Below are 12,374 nucleotides of genomic sequence, written 5' to 3'. Positions count from 1 at the left end.
TCTCTCTATAGTCCATAAAATCATTAATTACCCACATAATTCCTTAATTAATTAGGTAATATCCCATTACCCAATAATTAAGAATTATCTCAACTTACTTAAAATACTACTCACTTTTAACATACCTTGTACACCTTACTATCATGGCCATGTGGTACCTTATATGATACTAGTCCATAAATATCATGTATTATAGCTCTCTCTCCTACACGAATTCACTCGTCACTTGTTTGAAATAGCATAATGCTTGTAATCTAAAAATAATCTCATTCCCGAACTTACGTCGGTTAACTTACGACGAAATTTTAACGTACAAAAATGCGAAATGTAACATCTTATTTTCGAGCTTTCATCAATTTATTTATGGCATACTTTCACGTACAAAAATATGGGGTGTAACACATAATCATCACCGTATACCAGTTGATCAGGTGGTGATACGTATGTAACGTCATAACAATTTTCCATACCCCATATACATATAATATACGCGTATATAACACCATCTGGTCATGGGTAAATGCATATGTATAAATGAATGCAATACATAATGAAGTAAGTCAATATGATCTCTTGGAATGTCATGAGACCCATGAACAAACGATATGATAGTAGGACATATGGGGAATTAAGAACATACGCAACCCTAGTACTTCTAGGAATAGAGTCGTTTATGAAAGTTGTGCGTTTGCTCGTTTTATTTGTATCATAGGGAACATGCCAAAAGGAAAAAAGGGATAACCTTAACATACCTCAATTCCCTCTTTTGATGTCTATGACTAGTAAATCCTTTTGATAAACACCTAACCTCGAATGCTCATACGAACTCGTCAGCTACTAGCTCCGTCATCACGAATAGTATCTCAATATTTATGGCTCGCTGTTGTTGAAATCCGCAGATAGATACGAGTCTGCTCTTAGTTTTTGCGGATCACCCAAGAAAATACAATATCTCCCTTCTTCAAAAGATGTTCCTTAAATTTAAAGTGAATGTATGGGATTGGAATTAACTCCTCTGTTCCCTTCCTTTAAATACTGCCACCGCAAACTATCCCTTCTCATAGTCTCATTTTGATTCATGCCACTTATTTTAATGAATGTAAGAGTCACAATGTTTTCAAGGCAAAATCTGCCACGTAAATGCTTATCCACTCCAACAATAGAAGGAAAGATTGCAATCTCCTTTCTATCTCTTAAAATGCCAAAGAATAACAAGAAAGCTTAAGGCTTGCCTTTCACGTGTAAGCAAAGCACATCAAGTGCTATGACTCATGTGGACATTGGTGCCACCCTTGGCCTAACTTAGTGCCATGTGGCAGCCCCTTAACCATCCTTATCCACTTAATTTAATAACCCTTTGGAGTGAATGATTCATAGGAAGTGATACTAATATACATACACGTATATGGCACCGTTACCAAGTATCTTTCTCTTATACAAAAGTACTACTATTAAAATAATAAATCATGGTGCCATATAAAATTAATACATATACTAATACTTCATTAATATATATATAAATATATATATATATATATATATATATATATATATATATATATATATATATATATATATATATATATATTTTCTCTTGTTTTATTTTTTCTAATCTTATAAAAAGAGTACAATTTTTCGTACGCTTATTTCTTAAAATGGTAAAAATATAACCTTCTTTTCTTGTGAAAAAATAATTTTTATCTTTACAATAAATAAAAACTCATAAACTTTCTCATATTATGTGTATTACTTAAAGCATATTCGAAAGTAGTAATATTAATAACTATATAAAATCATATTTTTCAAACCTTTTTTTACAAAAAAAGTTCCATTCAAAATACCATATCAAATGTATATAACGGCATCAAGGTTGTTAAGCTTGTGGGGTCTTACAATAACATAATCACAAATCCTTTATAACCTTGTGAATGGTCTTAATCCTTTCAAGCTCATATGGATTACTACGACTCATCCTAGTATTAAAGTACGGGATGTAACATCCTTCCCCCTTTAAAACATTCGTCCTCGAATGTTAACTCTTAGAGATTTACAAAACTTTTGCTAGGGTCTTCTCTGTAAACTAAACTAAAATCCAACCTCTATCTGAAGTCTCGACTATTCACAACCTTTTGTGCTTGAGTATCTCGTATCTTCTTCTCCTTTACCTTACTTACTTTTCAATCCTGCATCGTATCTTATGTTGCTTTCATAACCTCCCTTCCACATAGGTGGAAATTACGCCTTAAAGCTCTACTGTGATACCTGACACCCCTGGTGCACACAAAATCTGGCAAAAGCTGCATGCTGACTTCTTATGACTCAGCTCTATGGCACGATCTAGAAATAAAAGATTGGTAACATTTCCTAAATTTCCTATAGCCTCTCAATTATAAATGTGGCATGCAATACACCCGTAAGTGAGACTGTACTAGGCACGGCTTTGTAGACTCCCTAGGACATGACCCGCTCTGATACCACTCTGTCACGCCCCAAATCTGGTGAGGCATTGCTGGCACCCGGTGCCGTACTGGCCCGAACGAATCACTCTAAAACCTTTTTTTTGTAACTATCATGGGCCAACATGGCCACAACTCATAATGTATAACTATAAGTGAGAAAACGTTGTATCAATGAACCATTGTTCTTAACACATGAATACATATGGGCCGTCAAGGCCTCTGATATACTGTACAAAATAAACTTCTGTCTACAAAGCCTCTAAGATTATTTGACATCAAATGGGACAAGTTACCGGCCTACCCATAATTCTATAATAAAAATCTGACACGATGACTGATAGACTCGGCTGCACTCCGAATGAAATGGAGTCTTACCGATCCTTCGCTGAATGCTAACCTCGTCTACTATGAGGGCTCGTCCAACTGATTATCTATACCTGCAGGCATGAATGCAGCATCCACAATAAAAGGACGTCAGTACGAATAATGTACTGAGTATGTAAGGCATGTAAATCAGTATATAAAGGACATGAAAGAAACATGGAATAAATGACTCAACCTGTAAGTCTGGATAGCTTTGTAAATCATGAAATATTTATAATGTCATGCATATGTGTATAAATATCATATAATGCAAAGGTCTTTGTGTACATAACATCATCAAGCTTCTGAGGGCATCCCATCACATCATCACGGCCACTGTGGGCATAATCATCATCGTATAACAACTGATCAGGTGGTGGTGCATATATAACGTCGTAACCTTTACCCATACCCCGTATACATATAATATACGTGTATATAATGCCATCCGGTCATGGGTAAATGCATATGCATAAATGAATGCAATGCATAATAACGTAAGTCAATACGATCTCTTGGAATGTCATGAGACCCATGAACAAATGATATGATAGTAGGACATATGGGGAATTAAGAACATACGCAACCCTAGTACTTCTATGAATAGAGTCGTTTATGAAAGTTGTGCGTTTGCTCGTTTCATTTGTATCATAGGGATCATGCCAAAAGGAAAAAAGGGATAACCTTAACATACCTCAATTCCCTCTTTTGATGTCTATGACTAGTAAATCCTTTTGATAAATACCTAACCTCGAATGCTCATACGAACTCGTCAGCTACTAGCTCCATCATCACGAATAGTATCTCAATATTTATGGCTCGCTGTTATTGAAATCCGTAGATAGATACGAGTCAGCTCTTAGTTTTTGCGGATCACCCAAGAAAATACAATATCTCCCTTCTTCAAAAGATGTTCCTTAAATTTAAAGTGAATGTATGGGATTGGAATTAACTCCTATGTTCTCTTCCTTTAAATACTGCGACCGCAAACTATCCTTCTCAAAGTCTCATTTTGATTCATGCCACTTATTTTAATGAATGTAAGAGTCATAATGTTTCCAAGGCAAAATCTGCCACGTAAATGCTTATCCACTCCAACAATAGAAGGAAAGATTGCAATCTCCTTTCTATCTCTTAAATTGCCAAAGAATAACATGAAAGCTTAAGGCTTGCCTTTCACGTGTAAGCAAAGCACATCAAGTGCTATGACTCATGTGGACATTGGTGCCACTCTTGGCCTAACTTAATGCCACATGGCAGCCCCTTAACCATCCTTATCCACTTAATTTAATAACCCTTTGGAGTGGATGATTCATAGGAAGTGCTACTAATATACATACACGTATATGGCACCGTTACCAAGTATCTTTCTCTTATCCAAAAGTACTACTATTAAAATAATAAATCATGGTGCCATATAAAATTAATACATGCACAAATACTACATTAAAACATTCATAAAAATACATATATATTTTTTCAACTTCTATTTTTTCTAATCTCATAAAAAGAGTACAATTTTTCGTACGCTTATTTCTTAAAATGGTAAAAATATAACCTTCTTTTCTTGTGAAAAATAATTTTTATCTTTACAATAAAGAAAATCTCACAAACTTTCTCATATTATGTGTATAACTTAAAGCATATTCGAAAGTAGTAATATTAATAAGTATATAAAATCATATTTTTCAAACCTTCTTTTACAAACAAAGTTCCATTCAAAATACCATATCAAATATATATAACGGCATCAAGGTTGTTAAGCTTGTGGGGTCTTACAATAACATAATCCCAAATCCTTTATAACCTTGTGAATGGTCTTAATCCTTTCAAGCTCATATGGATTACTACGACTCATCCTAGTATTAAAGTACGGGATGTAACATCCTTCCCCCTTTAAAACATTCGTCCTCGAATGTTAACTCTTAGAGATTTACAAAACTTTTGCTAGGGTCTTCTCTGTAAACTAAACTAAAATCCAACCTTTATCTGAAGTCTCGACTATTCACAACCTTTTGTGCTTGAGTATATCGTATCTTCTTCTCCTTTACCTTACTTACTTTTCAATCCCGCATCGTATCTTATGTTGCTTTCATAGCCTCCCTTCCACATAGGTGGAAATTATGCCGTAAAGCTCTACTGTGATACCTGCACCCCTGGTGCATACAAAATCTGGCGAAAGCTGCATGCTGACTTCTTATGACTCAGCTCTATGGCACGATCTAGAAACAAAAGATGGGTAACATTTCCTAAATTTCCTATAGCCTCTCAATTATAAATGTGGCGCGCAACACACCCATAAGTGAGACTGTACTAGGCACGGCATTGTAGACTCCCTAGGACACGACCCGCTCTGATACCACTCTGTCACGCCCCAAATCTGGTGAGGCGTTGCTGGCACCCGGTGCCGTACTGGCCCGAGTGAACCACTCTAAAACCTTTTTTTTTTGTAACTATCATGGGCCAACATGACCACAACTCATAATGTATAACTATAAGTGAGAAAACGTTGTATCAATGAACCATTGTTCTTAACACATGAATACATATGGGCCGTCAAGGCCTCTGATATACTGTAAAAAATAAACCTCTATCTACAAAGCCTCTAAAATTATTTGACATCAAATGGGACAGGTTACCGGCCTACCCATAATTCTGTAACAAAACTCTAACATGATGACTGATAGACTCGGCTGCACTCCGAATGAAGTGGAGTCTTACCGATCCTTCGCTGAATGGTAACCTCGTCTACTATGAGGGCTCGTCCAACTGATTATCTATACCTGCAGGCATGAATGCAGCGTCCGCAACAAAAGGAGGTCAGTACGAATAATGTACTGAGTATGTAAGGCATGTAAATCAGTAAATAAAGGACATGAAAAATCATGGAATAAATGACTCAACCTGTAAGTCTGGATAGCTTTGTAAATCATGAAATATTTATAATATTATGCATATGTGTATAAATATCATATAATGCATAGGTCTTTGTGTACATAACATCATCAAGCTTCTGAGGGCATCCCATCACATCATCTCGGCCACTGTGGGCATAATCATCATCGTATAATAACTGATCAGGTGGTGGTGCATATATAACGCCGTAACCTTTACCCAAACCCCATATACATATAATATACATGTATATAATGACATCCGGTCATGGGTAAATGCATATGTATAAATGAATGCAATGCATAATAACGTAAGTCAATATGATCTCTTGGAATGTCATGAGACCCATGAACAAACGATATGATAGTAGGACATATGGGGAATTAAGAACATACGCAACCCTAGTACTTCTATGAATAGAGTCATTTATGAAAATTGTGCATTTGCTCATTTCATTTGTATCATAGGGATAATGCCAAAAGAAAAGAGGGGATAACCTTAACATATCTCAATTCCCTATTTTGATGTCTATGACTTGTAAATCCTTTTGATAAACACCTAACCTCGAATGCTCATACGAACTCGTCAGCTACTAGCTCTGTCATCACGAATAGTATCTCAATATTTATGGCTCGTTGTTGAAATCCGCAGATAGATATGAGTCTACTCTTAATTTTTGCGGATCACCCCAGAAATACAATACCTCCCTTCTTCAAAAGTTGTTCCTTAAATTTAAAGTGAATGGATGGGATTGGAATTAACTCCTATGTTACCTTTCTTTAAATACTGGCACCTATTTTAATGAATGTAAGAGTCACAATATTTCCAAGGCAAAAGCTGCAACGTAAATGCTTATCCACTCCAACAATAGAAGGAAAGATTGCAATCTCCTTTTTATCTCTCAAATTGCCAAAGAATAACATGAAAGCTTAAGGCTTGTCTTTCACGTGTAAGCAAAGCACATCAAGTGCTATGACTCATGTGCACATTGGTGCCACCCTTGGCCTAACTTAATGCCATGTGTCAGCCCCTTAACCATCCTTATCCACTTAATTTAATAACCCTTTGGAGTGGATGATTCATAGGAAGGGATACTAATAAACATATACGTATATGGCACCTTTACCAAGTATCTTTCCCTTATCCAAAAGTATTACTATTAAAATAATAAATCATGGTACCATATAAAATTAATACAAACACTAATACTTCATTAAAATATCTATGTAAAAATACATATATATTTTCTCAACTTCTATTTTTTCTAATCTCATAAAAAAAGTACAATTTTTCGTACGCTTATTTCTTAAAATGGTAAAATGATAACCTTCTTTTCTTGTGAAAAAATAATTTTTATCTTTACAACAAAGAAAATCTCATAAACTTTCTCATGTTATGTGTATTATTTAAAGCATATTCGAAAGTAGTAATATTAATAACTATATAAAATCATATTTTTCAAACCTTTTTGTACAAAAAAAGTTCCATTCAAAATACCATATCAAATGTATATAACGGCATCAAGGTTGTTAAGCTTGCGGGGTCTTACAATAACATAATCACAAATTCTTTATAACCTTGTGAATGGTCTTAATCCCTTCAAGCTCATATGGATTACTACGACTCATCCTAGTATTAAAGTACGGGATGTAACATCCTTCCCCCCTTTTGCAAGGGTCTCCTCTGTAAACTAAACTAAAATCCAACCTCTATTTGAAGTCTCGACTATTCACAACCTTTTGTAGTTGAGTATCTCGTATCTTCTTCACCTTTAACTAACTTACTTTTCAATCTCGCATCGTATCTTTTGTTTCTTTCATAACCTCCCTTCCACATAGGTGAAAATTATGCCTTAAAGCTCTACTGTGATACCTGCACCCCTGGTGCATACAAAATCTGGCGAAAGCTGGATACTGACTTCTTATGACTCAGCTCTATGGCACGATCTAGAAACAAAAGATGGGTAATATTTCCTAAATTTCCTATAGCCTCTCAATTGTAAATGTGGCGCGCAACATACCCATAAGTGAGACTCTACTAGGCAGGGCTTTGTAGACTCCCTAGGACACGACCCGCTCTGATACCACTCTGTCACGCCCCAAACCTGGTGAGGCGTTGCTGGCACCCGGTGCCGTACTGGCCCGAGCAAACCACTCTAAAACCTTTTTTTTAACTATCATGGGCCAACATTGTAACAACACGATAGGTGTCCAAAAATTATTAAAGAAGATCAAGAAACGTGCGGAAGCTAAAAGAAAATAAAGAAACAAAAAAATAACGGAAAATTAAAGATAGATTGAATTCAAGAAAGAGTTTCTTGAATTCGAGAAGTCTATTCTTGAAGTTGAATCCTAACAACAACAATTAGCTAACAAAGAACTAATCGCCTTTGGTAGAGAATTAAAAACAAGAGATAGATTGTGAAACCCGACCCTTTAGAATAACAAGAACAACAATAAGCCTAAACTTATCACCTTTCTTGAATACCTAGAAGTGATCTAAGATTTCAAAAGAGTTTAATCATACCACCTTAAGTTGAGTCTTGAAGGTTGAAGAATAAATCCAAGAGTAGCCACACACAAGAGTGCAAGAAAAATCTCACAATTTTTATTGATAATAGTCTATGTCTAAAAGCAAAGAAGACACCCCTTTATATAGGGATGGGGTCACGAAATTCTACCTAAAAATTAAGGAAATAAAGTCCTAAACTACTTTGGACAACAAGTCCAACTATCATAGGAAAAGGTAAAACTCTAGGAAATAAAAACTAAGTCAATCTTGGAATGTAATTCCAATAATCTTAGAAAAATAAAAACAAAGCCTTTACTACCTAGGAAAGCATCAAATATGTCCTAACAAACTAGAAAACAAAATAAGGAACTTTGACTCCTTCTTCTATGTCTTGGCCGCCCCTCCTTGAGCTGACTTGGGCGCCAAGTTAGCTCCTTTGTAGGTTGATTTAGGTGCCTAATTTAGACCCTCCTTGGCTGGTGCTTGGACCCCAATCTACCTCCTCTTGGACTTGGACTTGGACCATGAAATGAGTGTAGCACTTAGCTAAGTCCTCTCCATAATTCTTGAGCTCTTCTTCCACCATTAGCGCCTTCTTGATCTCCCATTGAAGCCCAACAACCTTGTCTTGCTTCTCCTTAGCTTGAGACTTTGTGAATGACTTTTTTGGTGCTTCTAAAGCTTTATCCTTGTTCGTAGAGCTATCATTCCCCTCCTCTTGAAAAGAATTCGTCCTTGAATTTGAACCTACATCAAATAAGGATTAGTCAGCAACATTGAAAGTAGCACTTACTTGAAACTCACCTGGAAGGTCCAATTTGTAAGCATTATCTCCAATCCTTTCAAGTACTTTAAATGGCCCATCTTCTCTAGGGTGCAATTTTGTCTTCCTTTTTGAAGGAAATCTCTCCTTCCTCATATGAACCCAAACCAAATCACCATGCTCAAAGATAACTGGTTTTTGACCTTTATTTCTTGGTAAAGTTGTTTGCTCATTCTTCCTCTCAATTGCAAGTCTCGTATGCTCATGAATAGTCTTCATCAAATCAGCTTTCTTTTTTCCATCAAGACTAACCATCTCATTAGTAGGCAAAGGCAATAAGTCAAGGGGTGTAAGGGGGTTAAAGCCATAAACAACTTCAAAAGGAGAATAACCAGTAGATGAATGAACAGTTCGATTGTAAGCAAATTCTACCATAGGCGGGTGATCCTCCCAAGAAGTTAATTTTCCTTTTAGAACAGCCCTTAACATATTTCCTAAGGTTCTATTTACTACCTCAGTTTGCCCATCAGTTTGTGGATGACAAGAAGTAGAAAACAACAATTTTGTTCCCAATTTTTCCCAAAGCACACGCCAAAAGTGGCTTAGAAACTCAGCATCCCTATCACTAACAATAGTTCGAGGTATACCATGCAATTTAACAACTTCTCTAACAAATAAATCAGCAACATGAGAAGCATCATTAGTCTTTAAACAAGGAATAAAACGAGCCATTTTTGAGAACCTATCTACCACAACAAAGATGCTATCCTTACCATACCTTGTTCTAGGCAATCCAAACACAAAGTCCATAGAAATATCAATCCAAGGTGAAATAGGCACAGGTAATGGCGTGTATAAACCATGTGGCAACACTTTAGATTTAGCTTGTTTGCATTCAAGACATTGAGCACAAAATCTTTCTATATTTTTTCTCATATTAGGCCAAAAGAAATTTTCAGCAAGGATGTCAAGTGTTTTAGGCACACCAAAGTGTCCCATAAGCCCCCCACAATGTGCTTCCCTCACAAAAACTTCTCGCAAAGAACAATTAGTGACACAAAGCTTATTATCTTTAAAAAAAAAACCTATCTTTCAGATTATACTTCTCAAAAGGCCCATTTAAACATGCCGAAAATGCTACATCAAAATCAGAATCATCAACATATAAATCCTTAATATGATCAAATCTCATCAATTTAGAAATAAGAGTAAAAACAAGAGCGTACCTTCTTGAAAGCGCATCATCAACTATATTGTCTTTACCTTGCTTGTAGCTAATCACATAAGGAAATATCTCAATGAATTCAACCCATTTGGCATGTCTTCTACTCAATTTACCTTGGCTTTTCAAGTATCTTAAAGACTCATGGTCAGTTTTTATCACAAACTCCTTTGGCCACAAATAATGCTGCCATGTAGCAAGAGCCCTTACCAAGGCATATAATTCTTTATCATAAGTAGAATAATTCAATGCAGCCCCATTCAACTTCTCACTAAAATAAGCGATTGGTTTAGAATCTTGCATTAAAACAGCCTCAATACCTCTACTAGATGCATCACATTCAATTTCAAAGGACTTATTAAAATCAGGTAATTGTAACAAAGGAGAAGAACATAATTTATCCTTCAAAATATTAAATGCATGCTCTTGTTCTTTTCCCCAATTAAAGACCTTATCCTTCTTAATGACTTCAGTTAAAGGTGCAGCAATTGAACTAAAATCTCTTACAAATCTCCTATAAAAGCTAGCAAGTCCATGAAAACTTCTAACCTCAGTAATACTCTTAGGTGTAGGCCAATATTTAATCACCTTGATTTTATCTTCATCTACCTCTACACCTCTAGAACTCACAACAAAACCCAAGAAAACTACCTTATCTACACAAAAAGTGTACTTGGATAAATTTGCATATAATTGTTGCTCCCTAAGCACATTACAAACTTGTTTCAAATGTTCGACATGCTCTTCTAAAGATTTAGAAAAGATCAGAATATCATCAAAATAAACGACTACAAATTTTCCATGAAAATCCTTAAAGATATGGTTCATTAACCTCATGAATGTACTAGGTGCATTAGTTAACCCAAACGGCATCACTAACCATTCATACAATCCATATTTAGTTTTAAAGGCAGTTTTCCACTCATCTCCAGGACTCATTCTAATTTGGTGATATCCACTCTTCAAATCAATTTTAGAGAATATTTGAGAACTATGCAATTGGTCAAGTATATCATCTAAACGGGGAATAGGATGGCGATACTTTACCGTTATTTTATTAATGGCGTAGCAGTCCACGCACATCCTCCAAGTGCCATCATTCTTTGGCACCAAAAGCACGGGCACAGAACAGGGACTCATGCTTTCTCTTACAAATCCCTTATCAAGCAGCTCCTCTACTTGTCTTTGTAATTCTTTTGTTTCTTCGGGATTGCTCCTATAAGCAGGCCTATTAGGAATTTGTGATCCCGGCATAAAATCAATTTGATGCTCTATTCCTCTAAAAGGTGGTAAACCTTTAGGAAGGTCCTCAGGAAAAACATCTTCAAAATCCTGCAAAAGATTAGAAATAACACTAGGCAAAGAAGATGTTAGTGAATCATTATTAAGCAGAACTTCCTTATAAGTGAGCAAGATAATAGGCAGCCCTTCTTTTTTTGTAATTAAACACTCTTGGGCTTTTGCAAGGCTCACTTTTTTTTCAATCTTAGCCTCTTTCCTCTCACCAATGCTTTCTTTTTTTTTTTCACTCTTCCCCACCTTTTCCTTTCTCTCTTTGCTTCCCTCTCTCTCCTCACACCTCACTTCATATTTTCCTTCTTTGTCTTTCCTTTCAGTCTCTCATTTTGATCCCTCCCCATGTTTTCCCATTGATTCTTTCATCTTTTTTTGATCTTCATATACTTGGGAAGGAGTTAAAGGTGCAAGAATGTACTTCTTGCCATTATGCTCAAGAGTGTATCTATTTTTCCTCCCATCGTGAAAAGCACTCCTATCATACTGCCACGGGCGCCCCACCAAGATATGACAAGCTTGCATGGGTACTATATCACATAGAACTTCGTCAGCGTACCTTCCAATCTTGAAGGAGACCATGCATTGCTTATTCACCTTGACCTCTCCACTATCATTGCAACCTATAAGGTTTAGGGTGCTTCGTCCATTCCAACCCTAACTTTTCCACCAAATATTCACTCACAACATTAGCACAACCCCCATTATCAATTATCGTAGAACAAATTTTATCTTTAATCTCACACCGAGTATGGAATATATTTTCCCTTTGTTCTTCATTAGAGTGACCCAAATTAATGTGCATAAGCCTCCTAACCACAAAATTCACCCCACTATCAATGTACTCCATCTCTTCTCCTTCTTCACT

The 12,374-nt window shown here is 36.0% G+C and overlaps 1 long non-coding RNA gene across 1 annotated transcript; it reads right to left on the bottom strand.

Annotated features, from left to right (window-relative positions):
* Positions 1–2,608: 2,608 nt before the first annotated feature.
* Positions 2,609–3,890, bottom strand: LOC138895156 (uncharacterized). The gene is made up of 2 exons (XR_011409373.1): positions 3,517–3,890; positions 2,609–2,896 (listed from the first exon to the last, which is right to left on the bottom strand). It is a non-coding gene; the product is annotated as an uncharacterized lncRNA (long non-coding RNA).
* Between the last annotated feature and the right edge of the window lie 8,484 nt (positions 3,891–12,374).

This window comes from Nicotiana tomentosiformis, chromosome 7, assembly GCF_000390325.3.
Source record: "Nicotiana tomentosiformis chromosome 7, ASM39032v3, whole genome shotgun sequence".
NCBI lineage: Eukaryota > Viridiplantae > Streptophyta > Magnoliopsida > Solanales > Solanaceae > Nicotiana > Nicotiana tomentosiformis.
Note: the sequence above shows the minus strand (reverse complement) of the source record. Positions and strands in the feature narration are given on the sequence as shown.